General features: G+C 35.9%; 1 non-coding gene across 1 annotated transcript; it reads left to right on the top strand.

Moving 5' to 3' along the window:
• The first annotated feature begins 5,572 nt into the window (after window positions 1-5,572).
• LOC121204294 (small nucleolar RNA R71) lies at window positions 5,573-5,679 on the top strand. Its single transcript, XR_005899222.1, has one exon. It is a non-coding gene; the product is annotated as a small nucleolar RNA R71 (small nucleolar RNA).
• Window positions 5,680-10,547: the final 4,868 nt, after the last annotated feature.

Genomic DNA, 10,547 nt, shown 5'->3' with positions numbered 1-10,547 from the left:
TCAATAAACCTTTCACTAATATATTTCTTCCGAAACTCTTCTTGAAAGAATTCCCAGGTTACCCTCTCTTTCGGTACCACCAAATCAAAGTCTTCCACCAATTATAGGCTGAATCTCTCAACAAAGATGTAGCACATTTCAAACATTCTTCAGGTGTACAAGATAATTCATCAAATACCCGGATAGAATTTTCAAGCCAGAACTCTGCTTTCTCTGCATCATCATCAATATTTGCTCTAAATTCTTCAGCCCCTTGTTTACGAATTCTGTCAACGGGGGTTCTGTGAAATTTTATCATATCCATACCTTGAGGCATCCGGGGTACAGGTTGAGGAATTGGGGGAGGTGGGGGAGGTCGTACATTTGGGTTCGTACGAACGAACTCAGAGTACCATGCACTCATCATTTGGAGAAAGGTTCCCGATCCCTTTCTCCTCCTCCCTGACCAACAGTAGGAGGTGGGTTTTCAGTCGGCGCTGCCCCTTCAGCCGGAGCTGGCGCATTACTCTCTACTTCATCTACCACAGCTGGATCGGGATCCATTTACTATATAAAAATCATTTAAAAAGGTCAGAAGTCGTCACACTATCACAATTCATACATATGGCATGTATAGCAAAATCCGTACATACAACACGTAGTCCGAGAACCGACTAAACCTGCTCTGATACCACTAAATGTAACGCCCCCACGCCCGAGACCGTCGCCGGAGTCGAGTATGAGGTGTTACTAAGCTTAATTTAACATATTTAGAACTTTGGATTATTTATTTCTACATTCAGCTTTTAAGCTACTTGCATCACAGTCACAAGAAAAATCATATCTCAGTTACAAACTGAAATCAAGATCCGTAAATTTTCCCTAAATCTAGACTCATATACCTATCTACTAATTTTTTCTAGAATTTTTGGTTGGGCCAATTAGTACAGTTTATTAGTTAAAGTTACAACTGTTTCAGGACTTGGCTAGTCTGACCTCTGTTTCTACGAACCACATTTCTCTCTGTAAAAAATCCATATGACTATGAGGTTTGTTTCTAATGAAACTAGACTCAATAAGGATTCTGAAATATAAAATACACTACCTAATTATATCTTTACAATTTATGGTGAATTTATAAAGTTGGAACAGGGGATTCAGAAACTGCTATGACCCTGTTTCACTAAAATTCAAATATCTTGTAACATATAATTTCTTTACCTGTTTCATTTGTTTCATGTGAAACTAGACATAATAAGTTCAATTTGAATGTATTCCATCACCAAGTTCAATTTCTATGATTTTTAGTAAATTTTTAAACTCGCGTCAGTGTTGCTGCAGTATTCTGTTTATGGCAAATTTCATCCATTTTATGAGTTTTTATGCACTAAGTATCTTAATAATTTTCCTTAACATCAAATATAATCTAAACTAAATATTTTCATAATTTATCATTATCAAGCATTTCCTCAACCATTCCATCACCATACCATAAGATCATTTACACAAAAAAAGTATATTGCTATAAATGCCATACTTAAATTTACAAGCCATTACCAAAAGTCTTCCGGATAGTGTGACTGAGCCTTCACCTATCCCGACTCCTGAGCTGGCTTGTCCAAAACTACAATGAGTAAGAAGGAGGGAGTAAGCATAAATGCTTAGTAAGTTCATATGCAAATAATAAGTAACATAACAAGCAGTCATACCAATCAACATTAGCATGTATCACTAAAACACATATCACATTTTTAATCATTTTTCATCATCTTATTACCTTATCGTGGTTGTATCAATACTCAACCCGAGGGTTAAATACATACCTGTCCAAAATAACCATTTCACATCACTCACCAATACTTCTCTTTACATCTCGAATATTCCTCCATTGAGTAGAACTTTACCCGTTGAACACATCGGAATATAATTCGGATACATGGATAACTTGCACATAAGTGCCATATATGCAATCAAGCAATCATGTAACCCGCCCATAAGCGAACTCGGACTCAACTCAACGAGCTCAGGCGTTCGCATCCATAAGTGAACTCGGACTCAACTCAACGAGTTCGGATGCATAGTTACATCTCACGAACTCGGACTCAACTCAACGAGTTCGGACATTCGCATCCATAAGTGAACTCGGACTCAACTCAACGAGTTCGGATGCTCAATCATCCTAGTGACATGTCACTTGTATCCTAATCTATTCCTAAGGTTCAAACGGGATTTTTCCTCGACACTTATCCTTGCCGTCTTCCGTAGAATGCCGAAATCAATACTCGGTAACAATTATATTTAACAAGTAGTTCACATAATTTACATATTATTTGAAATTAACCACAAAGCATACATTTCATAATAAAATTCAGCATAACATATAATTAACATCAATAACTTAAAAATAACCATTATGATACATTATTTACACATGAACTTACCTTGGTACCAAAATACAAAGATTTTGCAATTTAGTCCACAATCTTTTCTTTTCCTCGATTGAGGTCGATTCCACGTCTTTCTTGATCTAAAATAACACATTTAGCTTATTTAATACTCACATTATCAAATTAATCCTTAACTCAAATTTTGGAAAAATTACAATTTTACCCCTAAACTTTTGCATATTTACATTTTTGCCCCTAGGCTCGGGATTAAAATTTATTCCTTATTCTTATGTTTTACAACATGCTGATCACTTTTCTCTTCTATGGCAACATCAAATTCTCACTCTAACATGTACTTGTGACTATTAGGTATTTTTACCGATTAAGCCCTTTTACTCGTTTTTGGTTAAAATCGAGTAGTACAAGTTGTCTAACATAATTTAAAACTTCATATTCTATCATAAAACATCAAAATACACAAATTTCACCTATGGGTATTTTTCCAAATATAAACCCTAGGTTAAATTATTGCTAACATAAGCTTTATCGAGTTACCAGGATCTCAAAATCGTAAAAATCATTAAAAACGGGGCTTGGAATCACTTACTATGGAGCTTGGAAGCTTGAAACAAACCCTAGCTATGGAGAACCCTTGAAATTTCGGCCTAATGAAGAAGATGGACAAAAATTGGCTTTTAATTTTGTTTTTAATTCATTTTAATAACTAAATGACCAAAATACCCTTACTACTAAACTTTCCAAAAATTCCTTCCATGTCCTAATTTTGTCCATGAACTTAAAATTGGTCAAATTGCTATTTAAGACCTCCTCATTAATATTCCAAAACAATTTCATACTAAAAACTTCTAGAATGCAAGTTTTGCAACTTATTCGATTTAGTCCCTACTTTCAATTTAAGCACTTTAGGCATAGAATTTCATCACGAAATTTTCACACAATCATGAAATCATATCATAAACCTAAAAATAATTATAAAATAATTATTTCTATCTCAAATTTATGGTCACGAAACCACTATTCTGATTAGGCCCTAATTCGGGATATTACAACATGCCCGTGTGCCTGGCCGTGTGGTTCTGAAAAGCCTGTGTTCAATGATTTGTTTAGTATGTTAGATTTTAAAAACTAAAATTTAAAGAAAGTAATATTTTTAGTGCTCGGGTTGCCTCCCGAGAAGCGCTTATTTATAGTCTAAGCTCGACTTACCTCTCTGGTGTGTGATCATGGTGGATCGAGAGTTTACACTCCTCATCCCTGCTATAAATTTTATCAACATAATGTTTAAGACAAGTACTATTTACCTTGAACGTGCCGAATTTGGGGTGATTTACCTCAACCGTACCATATGGAAAAATGCTAGTTACCGTAAGAGGGGTTTCTTCATTCGGTTCAAAAGTGGCGATTCGAGGATCTGCTGCATCTAGTAGTACTTTGTCTCTAATTATAAGTTGATTTGGTAAGGCATTGAGCTTGTTCTGGTGTAGTTTTGGTTTATTGTGTTTTCTCGGTTTAAATGTCAGCCATTCATCTAACTTCTCGATTCATAACCTTCGTTCTTCATGGGTAGATTCTTTGTTGTGGATTGAACATGGCTGATGTGTGTCCTTCAAACTTATTTCCTGCAAAATAGGTTGCACTGTATGATTAGTCTTAGTAGAACAATTTGTACAATCACCTTCAATTTTCGATGTGTTGTTCGGGTTGCGAGCTTGAAGGTTTATTGTTTCGTCTCCTATACAAAGTGTGAGTTCACTTGTGCCAACGTCAATAATTGTTCTAGCAGTTGCTAAAAAGGGCCTTCCCAAAATTAAGGAAATATTACTATCCTCTTCTATGTCTAAAACAACAAAATTAACTGGGAATATAAATTTGTCAATTTTAATGAGTACGTATTCAATGATACCCCTAGGAAATCTGACAGTTTTATCTGCTAATTGAATGCTCATCCTAGTTTGTTTGGGTTTCCCTAGACCTAGTTGCTTAAACAATTTTTAAGGCATAATATTGATACTAGCCCCTAGATCAGCCAACACATTATTAACATCTAAACTACCAATTAAACAAGGAATCGTAAAACTCCCTGGATCTTTTAGTTTGTTGGGTAGCTTATTCTGAAGAATGGCTGAGCAAACCGTATTCAGCTCCACATGCGACCTTTCATCTAACTTTTGTTTATTTTCTAGAAGCTCCTTTAAAAATTTGACTGTGTTCGGCATCTGCGAAAGTGCTTCAATAAACGGTAGGTTAATATGTAGTTTCTTTAAAAGTTTAAGGAATTTACCAAATTGTTCATCTTAGCAGTCTTTCCTTGTCGCATTGGGGTATGGCACACATGGTTTATATTCTATACTTACCGATTTTTGTTCGTTTTGGCCTACCTCATTCTTACCTTTGCTTACCACCGGTTCTGGCCTTGGTTTTGCCACTAACCTTTCCTCATATTGAATGGAAATTGTGTTGAGTTGCTCCCTTGGGTTAGATTCAGTGTTGTTTGGCAGGCTACCTTGTGGTCGTTCAAAAATCAACTTGGCGAGCTGTCCAATCTGAGTTTCGAGCCCCTGAATTGATGCTTGTTGATTTTTGAGTGCCATCTCGGTATTCTAAAAATGAGTCTCTGACACTGAGATGAATTTGGTTAGCATCTCCTCAAGGTTCGGGTTTTTCTCTTGCTGGTATGGTGGTTGCTAAAAGCCTGGAGGGGGTGGTGGTTTCTGATTTCCTTGGCCTCCCCATGAAAAATTCGGGTGATTCCTCTAACCTGCATTGTAAGTATTGCTATAAGGATTGTTTTGAGATAAAGGATTATTACCCATGTAATTTAACTGCTCGTTCTCCATGTTGTGGCCATAAGGTGGGTATCCTGAATTGCTCCACCTCCATTTGCTTCGCATTGTATTACTGGGTGAACCTGTGAAGAACTAAGAAAACCATCAATTTTCTTATTCAAGAGTTCTACATGACTAGGGAGCATGGTGACCGAATCGACGTTATAAACACTGGCTATTTTCGTTGGCTTTGTCCTCATGACTTGCCACTGATAGTTATTCAATGACATCTCCTCTATAAATTCATAGGCATCTTCAGGTGTTTTATTATTGATGGTTCTGCCAGCAGCTGCGTCAACCATTTGTCAACTCGAAGGATTCAAGCATTTATGAAAGGTTTGAACCTGTAGCCAGAGTGGTAACCTATGGTGAGGGCATCTTTGCAAAAGGTCCTTATATCTCTCCCACGCATCGTAAAGTGTTTCTAAATCCATCTATACAAAAGAAGAGATATCATTACGTAATTTAGCTATTTTAGCTGGCGGAAAGTATTTTAGTAAAAACTTTTCGGTCATTTGTTCCCAAGTAGTGATTGACCCCCGCGATAACGAATTCAACCACTATTTAGCTTTGTTTCTCAATGAAAAAGGGAATAACCGAAGGTGAATGACGCCATAAAAAATGCCATTAATTTTAAATGTATCACATAGTTCTAAAAATTTTTCTAATTGAGCGTTGGGATCTTTGTCCTGCAAACCATCAAACTGATCAAATTGCTGTATCATTTGAATTGTGTTAGGTTTCAGTTCAAAAGTATTTGCAACTACAGTAGGTCTAACTATGCTCGATTCAGTTCTTGTTAAAGAAGGTTTAGCATAATCATACATAGTGCGCGGAGCAGGATTTTGATTAACAGCAATCGCAGGAGGTAGCGGATTTTCTTGGTTTTCAGCCATCTCCTCGGTGGTGGTTGAAGTATCTTCCTCCTCCTCTTTTGTGCAACATAAGCTTTGCCTTATTTCTCTTCGATTTCTGTGAACTGTGGGATCGATCTCACTATCAAATAGTAATGGTCCTGACGGGTTTCTCCTGGTCATAAACTAGAAAAACCTGTCAGAAGAAAATAAATGAAGAGTTTGAAAAGAAAATAAAAATTTAAATTGCAATAAAAGTAAAATGGCTAAAGTAATAAAAATCTAGTGTTCCTAATATCTTAGTTCCCCAGAAACGGCAGCAAAAACTTGATACGTGATATTCGTGATAGGTTTCAAATATTTATAATGAATCGTTCTTGAAACTAACTATTATCACGATGAAGGCACGTGTACCTATTAAACAGTTGTATAGCTTTAGCAAGACCGGATTATCAAACCCAAAGGAACAAAAAGTACTGGTATCAACTTTCTTTTTATTATCTAGCCTAAAAAAATAAAAGGGTTTTGTTTATTTAACTAATTAACTAAACTAAGAAATCACAGAAAAGAAATTTGGGGAAAATACTTTTTTGGAAAACTTGATTGATTAAGACAATACCTAAGGAAAAATCCACCTAGACTTCACTTGTTATTTGACTCTGAATCGGACGATTTATTCATTCAACTTGTTCCATAGAGATCCCTAAGTTATATTATTATCTTTCTCGAGACTAACAACGTCTAACCCTAGATTGAATAATTGAAATCTCTTTCTAATTATGGATCCCCTTATTAGGTTTCACCCTAATCCAGAAAAATCTTGTCACCCTATCTCTAGGCGCGCAATCAACTCCCCTTAATTATGACAAATTTACTCTTAGACAAGGTCTATTCCTCCTCTGAATAAGATATTAACTTGAATCAATATCCTGGAATATCAAAATAAGAATTAAGAACACATAATTGAGAACAAGTCAAATATTTATCATACAATTCAGATAATAATAACAAGATCCGTCTTAGGTTTCATCCCCTTTAGGTATTTAGGGGTTTTAGCTAATACTCATGAAAGAAAAAATCTCAAAAGAATAAAAATAACAAAACATAAGAAAACCCAAAACTCCTGAGGGAATTTGAAGGGAGATCTTCAGTCTTGATGGTGAATCCGGCTTCTGAGATGGATCGATCGGCTTTCCTTGAGCAATTCCTTGTTTCCTCCTCTCCCTCCTCTGTCTAGTGCCTTCTTAGGTGTTTAAATAGGCTTTGGAATGCCTAAGAGCCCTCAAAATTGGCCTTTTTCGAATTGGACTAAACTTGGGCTTGGCAGGGACACGCCGTGTGACACGCCCGTGTGCGATTGCTTAAGGCCATGGTGAAGGCTATTAAATGGGCACGGGCGTGTGATGTACTCATGTAAACCGTGCTTTGAGCTTGCCAAAGGGACACGACCGTGTGGTCTGCCTGTGTAAGGAAGTCCAAGCAGTGTTGATTTTGTATGTTGGCCCATTTTTTCCATTTTGGCCCGTTTCTCGTTCCTTTCACTCTCCTATGCTCACCTAAGTATAAAACATGAAATTAAGGCATTAGGAGCATCGAATTCACCAATTTTAAGGAAAAATCATCCATAAAATGTGCTAAGCATGGGATAGAAATATGTATGAATTACGGTTTATCATACCTGATCAAGGTAACTTATCCCGGATTACCTATACCATGGCCCGTAGCCAAATCAAGGTAACTCCTCTAAAATACCTATATCATGGCCTGTAGCCAAATTAAGGTAACTCCTCTCAAAATACCTATATCATGGCCCGTAGCCAAATCAAGGTATTATTAGCACCAGAAGTGCCGATATCATGGTCCGAAGCCATTGCATTAACTTAATGGAATTACATTATCATCGTAACTGTACTTAAGGTTTAACCGAGAAGTTTTGCTTGTTGATTTCATCGTCAAACACTTTCGTATAGTTAGATTCAACTCAAACATTTTCCACAATCTCATAAACAGATTTTGTGCAATATCAAAGCATATATCATTCATTTATAATGAAATTTACACCTACGAACATACCTTGGTCGTAGAAACAACAAAACTAGCCGACTAATTGAGTACTTTGTTCTTGCCTCGATCTAAGTTTGAGTTCCTCTTTTCTTGATCTATATGTATTCAAAATTAACTTATTTAATCACCTATTCATTCAATTTCATCCAAAAACACATATTTAAGCCAATTTGCATTTTGGCCCTAAACTTTCACATTTCTTCAATTTAGCCCCTATTTCACAAATACAAGAAATTTGAAAAATTCAATTTAACCCATGTTTGGCTGAATTACCATAGTGCCCCTAGCAGCCCATATTTTTAATTTATTTCACACTTTAACCCCTCAATTTACACTTTTCTCAATTTAATCCCTATTTGACATTTTTTTTCAAAAATCACTTTACAAAACATGTAAAACTATCAACAAATATTCATTTTCCATCATTAAACATTCAAGAACTCAAGCATTCATCAATGGCACTTTACAAAATCATCATAAACACTGGAAATTAAGGCACGAGCTAGCTAGTACTCAAAGCAACGATCACAAAAATATAAAAATCATCAAAAACTGAGCTAAAAGCATACCTTAATCAAGCTATGCAAGTGCCAAACCCTAATGAGCAACAATGGCTCTTTCTCTTCTTCAATATTCGGCCAAAGGGAGAAAAGATGGACTAAAATTCATTTAGTTATATTTTAATTACCTTATTTACTAAATACCAATTTTAACATTTAGTAACCATTATAAAATCACTTAATTATAAGGCCATTAATGTCCATTAGCCCAATCAACGGTATAATATCAACATAAGGACCTTGTAATTAATAAATCATAGCACATAAGCACTTTTAACATATAGAATGCAACTTTTACATTTTACGCGATTTAGTCATTTTCTCAAATTAGCCACTTAAACGACAAAATTAGGATACAAAATTTTCACACATATATAATCACATGTTTTAAACATCAAAAATAATATTAAAATAAATTTACAACCTCAGTTTGTGGTTCTGAAACCACTGTTCTGATTTGGCTAAAACCGAGCTGTTACAACTCTCCCCCTCAGGGATTTTCATCCCCAAAAATTTTACTAGCGAATAAGTTTGGATATTGCTTTCTATAGCATCCTCGGATTCCCACGTAGCTTCTTCAACCCTGTGTCGATGCCATAAAAATTTCACTAATGCAATTTTCTTATTTCTCAACTCTTTGATCTCGCGAGCTAGAATTCGGATCGGTTCTTCTTCGTAAGTCATATCGGATTGAATCTCAATCTCAAAGGGAATAATCACATGCAAGGGGTCTGATCTGTATCGTCGAAGCATCGATACATGAAATACATTATGAATCTTTCCTAACTCAGGTGGCAACGACAATCTATAAGCAACCAGCCCGATACGCTCGATAATCTTATACGGCCTGATGAATCTCGGACTCAACTTTCCTTTTTTGCCGAGTCTGAGTATTTTCTTCCACGGAGATACTTTCAAAAACACTCTATCCCCAATTTGAAACTCAATATCTTTCCGTTTCAAGTCTACATAAGATTTCTCTCGATCTGATGCTGTTTTTAGACTTTCAGGAATCACTTTCACTTTCTGTTCAGTCTCTTTAATCAAATCGACCCCATGTTTCTTATTCTTGCTGAGCTCAACCAATACAAAGGTGTTCGGCATTTCCGGCCATATAAAGCTTCGAAAGGTGCCATTTTAATACTTGATTGAAAGCTATTATTATACGCAAATTCAATTAATGGCAAGTATCGTTCCCACGTACCTTCAAACTCAAGAATACAACATCTCAACATATCCTCGAGTATCTGAATAATCTGCTCGGACTGACCATCCGTTTGTGGGTGAAAAGTAGTACTGAAATGTAGCTTTGTACCTAATGCATCTTGCAGTTTCTTCCAAAACCGAGATGTGAACCTCGCATCTCTATCCAAAATAATATAAATAGGTACTCCGTGTAATTTCAGTATCTGAGAAATGTATAACTCAGCAAGCTTATCAAATGAATAATCCATCCGTATCGGAATGAAATGAGCTAACTTGGTCAGTCTATCAACAACTACCCATATTGCATCTTTCTTACTCGAAGAAATAGGCAAACCCGATACAAAATCCATCGTGATTCTGTCCCGTTTCCACTTGGGAATTATAATCGGCTGAAGTAACCCAGACGGTAGTTGATGCTTAGCTTTAACTTGCTGACAAATCAAACATTTCGAAACAATTTTTGAAAAATAACGTTTCATACCAGACCACCAATAAAGCTGATTTAAATCATTATACATTTTTGTACTTCCCGGATGAACAGATAAACAACTACTATGTGCTTTGTCCAAAATCATTTGAATCAACTCTAAATTTCTTGGAACACATAATCAGCCTCTGAATCTTAAATAATCATCAGCATCAATTTGATCG

The sequence above is a fragment of the Gossypium hirsutum genome, chromosome A07, assembly GCF_007990345.1.
Source record: "Gossypium hirsutum isolate 1008001.06 chromosome A07, Gossypium_hirsutum_v2.1, whole genome shotgun sequence".
Taxonomy (NCBI): domain Eukaryota; kingdom Viridiplantae; phylum Streptophyta; class Magnoliopsida; order Malvales; family Malvaceae; genus Gossypium; species Gossypium hirsutum.
This window is presented reverse-complemented; position numbering and strand designations above follow the sequence as displayed.